The sequence below is a fragment of the Eublepharis macularius genome, chromosome 3 (assembly GCF_028583425.1).
Source record: "Eublepharis macularius isolate TG4126 chromosome 3, MPM_Emac_v1.0, whole genome shotgun sequence".
NCBI classification, from domain to species: Eukaryota; Metazoa; Chordata; class Lepidosauria; order Squamata; family Eublepharidae; genus Eublepharis; species Eublepharis macularius.
This window is the reverse complement of record NC_072792.1, coordinates 14,243,081-14,257,202: the sequence shown is the minus strand read 5'-3', so window position 1 is coordinate 14,257,202 and position 14,122 is coordinate 14,243,081.

The following is a 14,122-nucleotide window of genomic DNA, read 5'->3' as shown; positions in this document are numbered from 1 at the left end:
ATGTTAGTCTGTCTGTAGCTGTAGAAAAAAGCAAGGTGCTCTACCTGGCCTGCTGCCCTGACTAGGTCTCGAGGCAAGTGTTTTTTTTTTTTATTAGTCATCTTTGCAAATGTATTTATTACAAACTGGAAACGAAACAGGACACAACTGAATATTATTGGAACAACTTCCAATATATCAGTGACCTATTCCCATTTTGATACATCAAGATAGGAAGCCCTGTTAGTCTGTCTGTGCTGGTGGTGAAAAGCACCCACAAGTCAGAGTTGACTTATGGCGACCCCTGGTGGGGTTTTCATGGCAAGAGACTAACAGAGGAGTAGCTTTGGAGATCTGATGAGATCAGGCTCACCTGGGCTATCCAGGTCAGGGTTAATCTGTCTGTAGCAGTAGAAAAGAGCAAGAGTTCAGTAGCACCTATAAGATTAATAACATTTGTGGTAGGGTATGAGCTTGCATGAGTCACAGGGAAGCCTGAAGAAGTGAGCTGTGACTCACAAAAGCTCATGCCCTATCACCAACTTTCTTAGTCTTATAGAAGCTACTGGACTCTTGTTCTTTTCTATTACTTATCTCCTGAAGCCAATATACCTTGAACAGCCTATGTGCTTCCTATGATCGGTGCAAAGATGTTCTATATACATCAGAGTTGCAACTAAGTTTTGTACAAAGTGAAATTTCAAATCATATTTAGAAGCAGAAAAGATAAGACCAGTGTGTGTTTGAGTAGAGTTATATACTTCCTTACCTGAGTTCCACAGAAGACATCAATGCAGGTGGTTAATTCAGCTGTGCCACAGATAGCATCTGCTTCTCTCACCAGATATACATGAGGAGTTGAACAGAGATGGGCATGAACAGCAATACAAAGTAAAAAAAAAACACAAACAGACCAATCTGCTGTTTGCGAACAAGCTGTTCATGAGGCTCTATTCTAAACGAACAGGGGGTCGTTGCAAGCCTCATTCGTTGCTGTTTGTGAAGCCAGACAATCTGGCACCTGCAATCAATAACCATGGCAACTCAGACAGGGATTGTCTGAACTCTGTCTGAACTCTGCTGTTGCCCTGGAAACCCCAATCTAAGCCCAATTTAGCTTGATAGGCAGGTCGTCCTTCCAGGTGTGGACTGGAGCTCCTAATTTGTTTGAAGGGGACCTACCCCTTCAAGTTCCAGGGCTGCTGCCAGGCTCTGGGGCCAAGCTATTATTTATTATTGGTGTCTTTCCTGCTGCCTGCTCAGGTCAGGTTTCTGGGAGTGGTACAGTAGGGATCTTAACCAAATTTGGATGATCCCTACTTGGATGATCCCTGGGAGTGGTGCCGTAGGGATCTTGATGGCTGGAGGAGAGCGTGTTGGCCCCCACGAACAATGAACAACAAACATGTTCATGACAGGATCATGTTCGTCAGTGTTCATTGTTCGTTGTTCGTGGATGGCAATGAACAACGGACTCTATGTTCATTTTTTTTTCTGTTTGTGCCCATGTCTAGTCAGGGACTGAGAAATAAAAGCTCCAATGAATGAAGGGAAAAGCATGAGGCAAGAGATACCATTGAGTTTGTCTTCAGCATAACATTTGCAGGTAAATGTGAACGTTATTGTTCAGGATAAACATCAGCGTAACTCTGGGAAAAGCACAACCCTTTAATGAGAATACCCAAATCCCTCATTTATTGATATATATTCAAAAATAAAGACAGGCTTTTGGAATTAGGAGAGGAACCATAATGTGTGTGTGTGTGTGTGTGTGTGTGAAGTATTAGAGTAATTATGAGGGTTAGTCCTCAGCCAGCTAGACTCTTTGGACTGTATGTCATTTGCATGAAAGGGGCTTGCAGACTTACTGGAGAGCAATGTTGCAGCCAGGGTTTGTAAGGCTGGGTTTGGAGGTCAAATGCCATTTCATGGTTCAGGGACTACTAGGCGTAGTGAAAGGGGAGCATGGGGGACCTGACTCCTATCCAGCAGCCCCTCATGGTCAGCGCTGCCATTGAGTGGTGGAGGTAACAGATAATTGTCCCTTCCTCCCTCCCCCAGTGCCAACTGCAGCCAGGATTACTTTTCACAACATTCATAGAATCATAGAGTTGCAAGGGACCTTCAGGGTCATCTAGTCCACCCCCCTGCACAATACAGGAAATTCATAACTACCTCCCCCCCCACACACACACACACAACAAGTGACCCCTGCTCCATGCCCCAAAGATGGCAAAACACTGCCAGGATCTCTAGCCAAATTGGCCTGAGGAAAATTGCTTCCTGACCCCAAAGTGGTGGTTGGCATTACCCTGGGCATGTAAAAAGGAGCTATGCGAACAAAGCCTGATGTAATCCTTCCTGCCCTCTTTCTCATGATCTGCCTAGCTTCACAGAATCAGTATTGCTGTCAGATGGCCATCTAGACAATGGTGGGTGTGAGGCATTAGGCTGGATCCATCGGGATGAGCCATGCTGATGGGTCACTTACCCTCCCCTTTCAAGGTCCCCTTAAAGGATCTGGAGAAAGCTGAAGGGTACATGTCTGGGCTGGCCATTGCAGGCTTCACCCTAGGTGGCAAAGACTTCCTGGGCTTTACCTGGACAGGTGTAGACCCCTGCCATCCCATGGTGCCCAGTGGGCATACTGGAGAAGTGTCCATCAAGCGTCAAGAGGCTGTTTTGTGCAGTAGATTCATTGCCCTATGCCTTGCCAATGCTTCAATAGCTGTAATCAATAAAGTTTTGGCCTATTGTCACTCAAAAGTCGATGTGTGATGTATTAATTGCCCGGGGCACCAGCCTCACCATCACCTATACGGATGCAATACTTATACTGGCATTTTTGAATTTTGCATGATTTTGAATACTAAACTGAGGTGAGCTTCCAAACTTTGTGATTTATCTGACACTGCTTTATGGAGTAGAACTTGCAGTGTCTTGATATCAGTGACAAATGACCTCAACCAGAAGTGTTTGATTTGCATATGCATAATGTAATTTGAGAACTAATGCTTTGGGCTACTGGGAATTCTTGATATCATTATGTTAATTTGCAATATGTTTCTGGGTGTTCTTTTAATTGCAGAGATGCTGAAATTAAAGCTCATACGTTACATTTAAAATGAGGTATAAAATTAGATATACGTTGCAGAGTGCAATTAGATATACATTGCAGAGTGCTTTATATAAACATCACTTTATTAGAAAATATGATTACGAATTCTGAGATGTGTTTACTTCTGGCTGTTTATTGCTGCGTATTCTGTTTTTTAAGTGTGCAGCACTTGATTTGAATTCAGTTTAGAACGAATGTACATTTCTAGGACAGTCATATCATTAGCTTATTCATAATACAGCATTAAGTCAGGCATAATTATTTACCATTAAGCCATAAAATATCAGGAAGAGAAGAAGAGAGGTTTGCCGTCTGATAAGCACATAAACCTCAATCCTGAAAATCATTATTAAAATGGTAGAATGTGCAAAGCAGGTCCATTTATTTATGTGGTTATTTCCATCTTTCCAAATTTAGGCACTGAATGAGGAGATACATAGATTCGCTTGCAAGTAATTGTTGTGTAGTGTATACATCTTACAGCGTAATCCCAAGCAGAGTTGTACCATTCGAAGCCAATGTAATTCTTTTGTAATTCTCTTACCAGCCAACAGTCTGGTGTGAGGTGGCAAAATGACACAGCACCCGCTGAAAGCCCACACCCTCCACAAGGGACGAAGGTAGTCCATCCAGGGCAATTATCTCCTGCTGGATGGTTCTCCTTGCTCTGGAGGCAACAGACTTGGGTGGTGTTTCTGCAGATGCCTGCAGAGGGCAGTGGATGACAGGTGCTTGGGGTCCAAGCCCCTACACACCAGGACAGTGCAGGCCCAGCAACCCAGCGACATGCCACAGGGGTCATTGGGGAGGGTTAGGAAGTGCTTTCAAAGTGTGGGCCTGAAATGGGGACTGAGATGGGTGTGCTGGGCCAGGACGACGGGGTAAGGAGTGGTCTGAAGGCAGGGGCAACCCCAAGAGGTTGAGATGTGGAAGAGCTGGATGTTTCTCCAAGACCCCGCCCCCCAATGCACCCTGAGATCCCTTCTCTTTCTCTTCCTCAGAAAGTTTTAGCAACTGCTCTTCCTCTGGCAATGACGACAATTCTTTTACCTCCTCCTCCTCCATCCCCACAAGTGGATTTTGAAAGAGTGGCTCTGACTCTGAGAGACCCCCCCCCCACTATTGCTGGGCTCCAGTGGGCCAGCAGGATGAGCTTGGGACTTCTTCTCCCACCAACCCCTTGCCACTCACTCTAACCCTCATGAAGAAGACCCCTTAGCCGAGGAAACCACTAAGCTTGGTCCCAGAGCTTGGCAGTGGCCCTGAGACTGAGGTGGGAGAAAAGACCCCTAACCCATCACCCAGACACCTTCCCAGGTGGGACAGGTGCACAAAATAAGAATAATTAACTAAATAAAGTAAAGAATACTGTAAACCCTCAGTTTAGGAACCCACTGAGCTTGACCCCAGAGCCCGGCAGTAGCTCTGAGACTGGAGTGGGGGAAAAGGCCCCTAACCCACCACACAAACAGCTACCCAAGAGGGACAGGTGCTCAAAGTAAGAATAATTAATAAATGAAATTAAAAAGAGTACTGTGAGCCCTCAGCAGTGGAACCCACTAAGCTTGGCCTCAGAGCCTAGCAGTAGTCCTGGGACTGGAGTGGGGGGGAAAGGCCCCTAACCCACCATACAAACACCTTCACAGCTGGAAAAGATGCTCTAAATAAGAAAGAGATTGTTTATCAGTCTCTTTCTTAAGTAGCAACTCCACCAAAACCCTCCAAAATCCTCCCTGTCTCACTCCAACTCCCAACAACAGTTCCCCGTCCCTCTCTGCTTGCTGGAAAGTGAAACCATATGGCAGTTAGCCAGGAATTATATGCTCCTTGCTCATATAGAGCAGAATGGGAGCTCTTTGGTTGGCAGGGAGACCTGCCTATCAAGGTTTTGAGGGCTAAGATTGGCATTTCCATGGCTGCAGAACGTCTGCACTATTCATCTCCTCCATTACCCAGAAAATTAATGGATTGGCGGCAGGCTATCTGGCATCACGTACTGAATACAAACAAACAAACTGGCCTTAAAAGTTGTGGCAGTTTGTGGAAAACAGGGTCCCACAAACAGCCAGTTTGCGAATGCCGAACTGGGCCAATTTATGCTGAACTTTGATTTGTAATTCAGTTCGTGCCTATCTCTAGTGGGCTCTTAAATAAATCCTTTTCAGTTTTGGTTTCAGGGGTTCTGAACTAACCATGCTCCATTTCTGGTTTTTTTTTTTCCAGCTGGGGCATCGCTGGCTCTGATCTAATCCATTTCAGTTTTTGTTATAATGAGTTTCCATCCATTTTCTGCAATGCAGGCTTCCAGGCTCTTTAGGGCAGCTGTTTTTTGCTCTGAATGGCACAAAGGAAAGAACATTTTTTTTTAAAAAAAATAATTATTATAGAATGCAACTAAAAATAAGAAAGAAAAACACTGGTATATTTATACACATCTGGTGGGAGTGTAGGGAAGGCAGTAGAGTTCTGGAATAAGATCGCTACAGTTATTGTCAGTCCCTGGCAGGTAAATCCCCCCAAGCCCCTCCACAGTGCACACAAGTTGGTTCCAACAGAATCAGATTGATTAGGATCTATGCAGTTCAGGTCTGTTCTCCATCACGGAGCTTGGCAGAAGTGACAATTCAAAACAAGCAATCTATGTTATAGTTGATTTTTCCTCTCTTCAAATGACAGTTAAGGTTTTGGCACGCAAGCCTACAAGAGTTCTGTGAGAATCAGTATACAATACATAATTCCCAGCATCTGGGAAATGGAGTGAAAGCTGGCATCTAGACACATCAAGGTCACAGCTAGCTGAGACTCACATATTTCTCTAAGAGCCAAAACACACGTTAAGAAATACCTAGGTTCAGCACGTGTTCTCTTACCTCAAGGTTTGCCGGAATCTGTACGCGTCCTGGAAGCTTAAAGTTTAGCATTTACAGAGCAGCAAAAAGGGGAAGGGAAATACAGGCGCCTGTATTTTAAGCTTTAAGCTTCCAGGACGCCTTTAAGCTTCCAGGACGCTTACTGATCCTTTAAGCTTCCAGGACTTTAAGCTTCCAGGACCCCTACAGATCTTTAAGCTTCCAGGACGCCTACTTTAAGCTTCCAGGATGCCTACAGATCCCGGCAAACCTTGAGGTAAGAGAACACGTGCTGAACCTAGGTATTTCTTAACGTGTGTTTTGGCTCTTAGATAACAGGAGAGGCCCATTCTGGGTCCTAAGGAAGTAATGTCTGCAATACGGTTACAGATGATCAGAGAGAGTTACATTAATTCAGTAATAATGCAGCATAGATTCAGCATATTGTGGCACAAGCAATATAACAAACAGACAACCATAGCATGGCTGTACACAGACATGACAGTTATTTTTAAAGGTGTAAGGAAAAAGCTACAATTATCTCCTAAGGGTTTTTATAGTTAAATCACGAAGAATTCCCTTCTAAAGATTTTTGTGAATTTGTGCTTAATGCTGTAACTTCTACAAGCTTAATTTTTGCTCAGAATTGGAAGAACAATAAAATCCCAAAGAAAGAGAATTGGTTAAGAGAAATTAATAGAATGTATTCATTTATGTAAATTAATTTGTTTACTACATTGCCAAATGTCTGATAAATTTGGGAAATGTAATGCTTTTCCATCTTGAATGAGAAATTAATTTCGAGCTTGTATAATTGATGTTGTATAATAGCTTTGTAGTTTGTATTTTAGAACTTTGTATTAGTTTATTTTTTATACTTTTTAAAATTGAAAATAAACTTTAAAAAAAAACTGGTATAAAATTTTATAATTAATTAGAAATACTTAAATTTAATCCCACATTACAGTTCTACATATGGTACTAAAAACGTGTATATATACATACTAAAATCGTTCATATACAGGTATAATGATACATTTCATTTCCCTGTGCACAGAATAAAAAAACAAAAACAAAATAGACTTCCTCCATGGCATGAAAATGTTACAAACAGCATCCCATCCATATGATACATATATCAAACATACATGGCCTAGCTCACAATAGACTTGGAAGGGGGGGTGAGAAATGGGGAAAATGTATAGTGGTTAATACCTGGATAATTGATGGAAAACCAATATAAAATAAATACTATCTATCTATCTATCTATCTATCTATCTATCTATCTATCTATCTATCTATCTATCTATCTATCTATCTATCTATCTATCTATCTATCTGGTACTGCTTATATAGCTATTGTCTTAAGCAGCAATTAAAACTGGAAGAACCTTACTTGATATCATGTCTCTGTTGTTTAATTATTGCCCCATATATTTTGCCACAGAAAGAGTAACAGAATCATTTATATCCGATAGTAACCACATCACCTGGACTCTCATATTAGGTAGTTCCATATTTTTAAGTAGAAGGATGATTAAGCTAGCTTCAACTCGTTAAATATGGGACACTCTATAATCATATGTTCAATGGTTTCACTTTTATCATATGGGCATCGGAATGTTCTGTTAGCATATGGTACCGTCTTGTATCTACCCTCCAAAACTGCCAGGGAAAGGGCATTCATTCTTGCCAGTGTAAAAGCTCTTCTGAGCTTTGGTATTCTCAGATGATAAAAATACTTCGGCAGTTGCATCGGGAGGGCAATACCTAAGTCAAGAGTTGACCATACCTTCCGTGGCCTAACAGACGTACTAGTAATGTCCAACTTTTATTTGCCTAATTATATCTTTGGTTTCTGTAGTCTTCTTGACCGTATTGTTTGTTATTCCTAGGCATTTCTTTTCTTTCCCATCAGTCGATCCCATTGACTATTATATTAATATAATATAAAATAAATTTTATATTAATATAACATAAAATAAATATATTTAAATAAATTTACTTACGCTGCGATGAAATTTAAGACATGGAGTGAATTCAATGGAATTCTGCCCCAGAGCAGCATGAAATATAGTGAAGGAAATTAATCTAAATAAGAGTATTTGTTCCTTTGCCCATACATCTACAATGTACAAAAAACATATAGCCAAATCAATCCCAACTTTTTTTTAAAAAAAATAAATTTTTGGGGAGGAGATATGTTAAATTTAGAAAAATGATATCTAGGAAAGTTACCTCATATAGCCAGCTTTCAATTCTGTTTCATCTTTGTTTGGTATCCAGCATTCCATCTTGAACTTTATACTCTTGACCTGGCTATATAGAACACACATTATGCTCATTCCTCCTTCCTGCCAACAGAGTTAATTACTAACGTAAGGGCTCTCTCCCCTTGGGACCGCTTGGTGAATACTGTTCAGGAAAACATGGTGCTGCTTTGCAAGCCCACTGCTGCTGCAGCCACTGTGCAATATGAACAGAAAAAAAAACACACAAACTTTTTGATGGGAGTGTGCCATTATAACCTGGTTTCCTGGATTTAGTTCACCATTCCCAAAGCTGCTTCAACAAAACAAAACAGCAATTTCTAGGTGTATTTCCAGATTGTTTTGTTTTGTTTTTCATAATGAACAAATGACAATCCTATCCAGACTGGGTTATTTGATATAAACTGTGTGTCGAATCTGTAACCTAGTTACAGGTTAGGCAGAATGGAACGGATTCATTGTCCTCTACTCCAGAACAGAAATTCTGCCCATCGTTGCTAGTCAATACCAATCGAAGACTGAAAATCAAAGCCTGTGACTTCATCCCCTGAAGTTCTGCACTAATTCCCCCAATTACAAACACCCCTTCTGCATGCACTCCAAAGCATTTTCCAGATTGTACATGCTATTTTTAATATGAGGAACAGAACAGAGGAAAAAATGTGTTTATTCTAACAGGATCAATATGGCCAACCTCTAGAATTAAAATCCTATACAAATTATGAGTGTGCAAGTGAGCAAAGGGAGGGAAAACCTGCCTATACAAACAATATTTAGAGGTTTTTAGTTGTAGCCCATTAGTTCTACTTCTACCTAGCAATTATGCACCTTTCTGGGAACCACAATATAGAAAATACTGATTCATGTCCACAGCGCACTAATAGAAACTGCTTTCACTACCCCTTAGCCTTAAGATAATTTCTTTTAGCAATCAATGTGGTTATCCACCAAGTACATTTTTATCCCACCCTTCCTCTAAGGAAATCAGAGTGGACTTGCGTCATTTTTCTTTCCTCATTTTATCCCCACAACAACCTTAGGAGGTGAATTGTTTTTTTTTTTAATGTCTTCCAGCACTCTTTAGGTCATCCAACTCTGTGATAAATCACAGGCTGACTTCTGCCTCAAGGGTGGGAGAGGTCAACTCAGAGCAATCTTGTCTGTGGCTTTGAGGAGGTTCACATTCCAAACTCCTACTAGAGCCTCAACAGAGGACATGTTTGGAATTCTAAAATCTTACAGAACAATTTGGAATCCAGAAGGCTCCATGAGCCTCCGTAAGTGGACTGTTTTAATGTGGGGTCCCTTTTTACGGGGCATCGGGGCCATTCACACCCTTGCCTTCAGTAAATAATAGCCAGACTGTGGTTCAGGCTGAATCTTCAATCCCAAAAGAAGACCTCCCTTAAAAGGTTGAGTGCAAAAAAATTAAGTCTAAAGTGACTCTCTTGTGTGTTGGACCTACCACAATTTGAGAGAAGCCCAGGGAAGCTAAAGAACCTATAAAATACTGGGCCGGCCCCTGACAAAGAACGTTCAACGTGGATGTTGAAGTTACCCAGATCAATCAGTTTTGGTGTCCCCAGTACCACGAACAAGAGCAGCTCTGCTAACAGCATAGGTGCTTACTGGGAACTAGGTGGTTGATAAACAAGCAGAATAACTAATCTATCCATAGTATCCAGTTATAGTTTGTACCATGAGATTGTGGGAGGACTTATGGAGGATAATAGCAACCCCTCATCCTTGGTCACCTGAGCAAGGTTAGTGAAGGACCATGTAGCCAGGCAGAGTTAGTTGGGACAAGCTTACCATGTCATTAGGATTAGTTTAAGAGAGAATAACCAGGCCGAGTGAGGGATTTGAAATGGCAAATGAGGGATGTGGATTTGGGTCTTCCAGATCCTACTCCAAATTTCTAATATCAGCATGTGAGTGTCATCAAGTCACAAGCAATTTATAGTGACCCTCTCAAGGGGGTTTCATGTTAAGTGAGGAGCACAGGTGGTCAGCCATTGCCTTCCTCTGCAGTGCAACCCCAGACTTCCTTGGTGGTCTCCCATCCAGGTACTGAACAGGGCTGATTCTCCTTAGCTTCTGAGATCTGATGAGATTGGACGAGACCATGCCTCATTCCCATCATCTAACCACCATGCCACGCTAGGTATCAATCTTAAAATATTTCCAATAATTCTGTTGCAAAAATGTTTATAGAAATCCTTGTCACTTTGCAATTGTTGTCTTGCGATCTCAACGGAGAGATGAACTATCAGCTGTTCCCCTCTCTTGCCTCCACATGTTAGGGACAGAGTCCTGTATTCTTCTCCATGTTGAAACTGTAAGAAAACAATCTTAAAGTTCCCCTCCTCCAGCGATCTCAAGCAGCTCTGGGTGACATCTGCAGCTCTAGCAAGAAACAGCCTCAGCAATAACCGTAAGACAAGCATTAGGCTACCAGCCCAATAGCGAGGTGTGGCTGGGTATGACAAGTGATGCCAAACACCTGACACTTTGCCTCTCAAGGTGAGCTCTGACTCTCAAAAGGTTACAACCTGAAAATCTTGTTGGGCTCTAAGGTACTACTGGCTCAAATCTGCTGTTCATTATCTAATTTATGTTCCATTTCTTACATACCCCATTCCATGTTGTGTTCAGTTTCTTACACATATTAATATTTGTGTCTTATTACAAATTTCACATCACTACAGTGCTTCTCAGAGCCAGTTTGGTGTAGTGGTTAAGAGCAGCAGGACTCTAATCTGGAGAGCCGGGTTTGATTCCCCACTCCCCCACTTGAAGCCAGCTGGGTGACCTTGGGCTAGTCACAGTTCTCTGGAGCTCTCTCAGCCCCACCCACCTCACAGAGTATTTGTTGTGGGGATAATAATAACACACTTTGTAAACCATTGAGAGAGCCAGTTTGGTGTAGTGGTTAAGAGTGGCAGGACTCTAATCTGGAGAGCCGGGTTTGATTCCCCACTCCTCCACTTGAAGACAGCTAGGTGACCTTGGCTCAGGGCCAAGCTACAAGTGACAAATGACACTTGAACAGCAAGTGTATTTCTCCCTGTTCACTTGCCCTCCAATCAATCCACTTGCAGTTCAAGTGTCATTTGTCACTTGTAGCTTGGCCCTCAGTCACAGCTTCTAGCTCTCTCAGCCCCACCCACCTCACAGGGTGTTTGTTGTGAGGATAATAATGGCATACTTTGTAAGCCGCTCTGAGTGGGCATTAAGTTGTCCTGAAGGGCAATATATAAATATTATTATTATTATTATTATTATTATTATTATTATTATTATTATTATTATTATTAATTTATACAGTGTGTTCAGTAGAACAAACCAGGTAACCCAGGGGGATTCTTTTAGTTAACTACTCTCTAAATACTAAGTTTTGAATAAAAATTCTGAAGAGTTGTTTAAAACATACTAATAGGTGATACAAATATAAATTTACAAACATAGCCATTCACATATTTGACATCTCAAACTCTCTATTAGGAGAATAAACAATGTGGTAAATCGTTCCAATATAAAATTAAGATGCTTGCCTAAGAAGCACACATAAAATATGCTGGGTTTTTTTCTTAAAACCCCTAAAGGGATTTCTAGTTCCCTTTTGAAATATGATGATTACTGGAGAAGAAGGTGTTTTTTTGCTTATGAAGTTACCCTTTTCAGGACAACAGCTGTGAAGTTTTGACAGATACTTCAGAAATATTCACTCAAAGACCAAAACAATCTTTGAATTTGGGGTGGGAAACTTACAAAACTTTAGAAAGGTCGGCAGAACAGATAAATATATTCTCAGTAAATAAGGGTCTCTAATACCACCACCACTGCCAGCTATGTCTTTTCACATGCAGAAACTAAACACATTCAACTATTTTTGTTGACTAGTACTTTTACAGAGTGAAATGCTCCCCATTTCCCATACATTTGCATCAATCCTAACCTCTGTAGACCAATGTTATGCATGGTTGTTGTGGGTTTTCCGGGCTGTATTGCCGTGGTCTTGGCATTGTAGTTCCTGACGTTTCGCCAGCAGCTGTGGCTGGCATCTTCAGAGGTGTAGCACCAAAAGACAGAGATCTCTCAGTGAGATCTCTGAGAGATCTCTGTCTTTTGGTGCTACGCCTCTGAAGATGCCAGCCACAGCTGCTGGCGAAATGTCAGGAACTACAACGCTAAGACCACAGCAATACAGCCCGGAAAACCCACAACAACCATCGTTCTCCGGCCGTGAAAGCCTTCGACAAGTATCTCTTTTTGTCCATGCAGAATCTACTGCCCATCAGTTTCATTGGATGCTTTACAAGTTGTGAATTTTTTTGTGGTGATCTCAGACAGAGATGGGCACGAACAGCAATACAAACTAAAATAAGCCAAGAACAGCCCGATCTGCTGTTCATGAACAAGCTGTTCATGAGGCCCCATTCTAAACGAACAGATGGTCGTTGCAAGCCTCATTCGTTGCTGTTCATTGCTGTTCGTCAAGCCAGACAGCCTGGTACCTGCAATCAATTCCCTTGGCAACAGGAGGCAGGGACTGCCTGAACTCCTGCTGTTGTCCTGGAAACCCCAATCTAAGCCCAATTTAGCTTGATAGGCAGGTCGGAAATAGCCCGGAAATCCCACAACAATCATCGTTCTCCGGCCGTGAAAGCCTTCGACAATACAATGTTATGCATGTTTCTTCAGAAATAAGGCCCATGTTCACTCAGCCAGGAGAGGAGCAGGTGGCAATGCCTGCCCCTGCCATCACCTAGCCAGGATCAGGAGTGGAACAGGTGACAATGCCAGCCCCTCTTCACCCAGCTGTGATCAGGAATGGAGCAGGTGGCAATGCCTGCCTCTGCATTCATGCAGCTTGGATTTGGAACGGAGCTGGTGGCAATGCCCTTTCCCCCCATAACCCAGCTGGGATCATGAGCAGAGCAGGTGGCAATGCCTGTCCCCTTCACCAAGCTGGGATCAGGAGTGGAGCAGGTGGCAATGCCCACCTCCATCATCACCCAGCTGGGATCAGTCATGGAGCAGATAGCAATGTCTGCTTCTACCTTCACCCAGTTGGGATTTGGAGTGGAGGAGGTGGTGGCAATGCCTGCTCGCCACCATCACCCACTCAGCATCAGGAATGGAGCGGTTGGCCATGCTAGCAACTCCTGTAGACTGCTGGAATCAGGCATGGAGCAAGTTGCAATGCCTGCCCCACCACTCACCCAGGATCCGTGATCAGGCTCAGAGCAGGCCGCAATGCCCACCATCCCTTTACCCACCCAGCATCAGGAGTGGAGCAGGTGGCAATGCCCACCCCCCTTTCACCTGACTGGGATCAGGAGTGGAGCAAGAGGCATTGCCTGCCCCCCCCTTTACCTGGCTGGAATTTATAACAGAGCAGGTGGCAATATCCACCCCTCCTTCACCCAACTGTGATCAAGAGCAGAGCAGGTGGCAATATCTGCCCCCCACCTTCATCCAGCTGGGATCAGTCATGGAGGAGGAGGCAATGCCCCCCTTCACTCTACCAGAATCACGCATGGAGCAGTTTGCAATGCCTGCCCCCATTCACCCAGCCGGGATCAGGTACAGAGCAGGCTGTGATGCCTGCCTGCCCCCCTTCACTTGGCTAGGATCAATAGCGGAGAAGGTGGCAATGCTCGCCCCACTTTCACCTGGCCAGGATCAATAGCAGAGCAGGTGGCAATGTCTGCCCCCTGCCTTCATCCAGCCAGGATCAGTCACGGAGGAGGAGGCAATGCCTACTTGCCCGCACTCGCCTTTCTAGAGCCCATTGTATTTTTTCCCACAATGGGCTTTGTTACTAGTGACTATTACAAAACGTCCTGAAAATTAAGGCCGTATAATGCTGGCACTTCATTTATTTATTTATTTTGGCTTT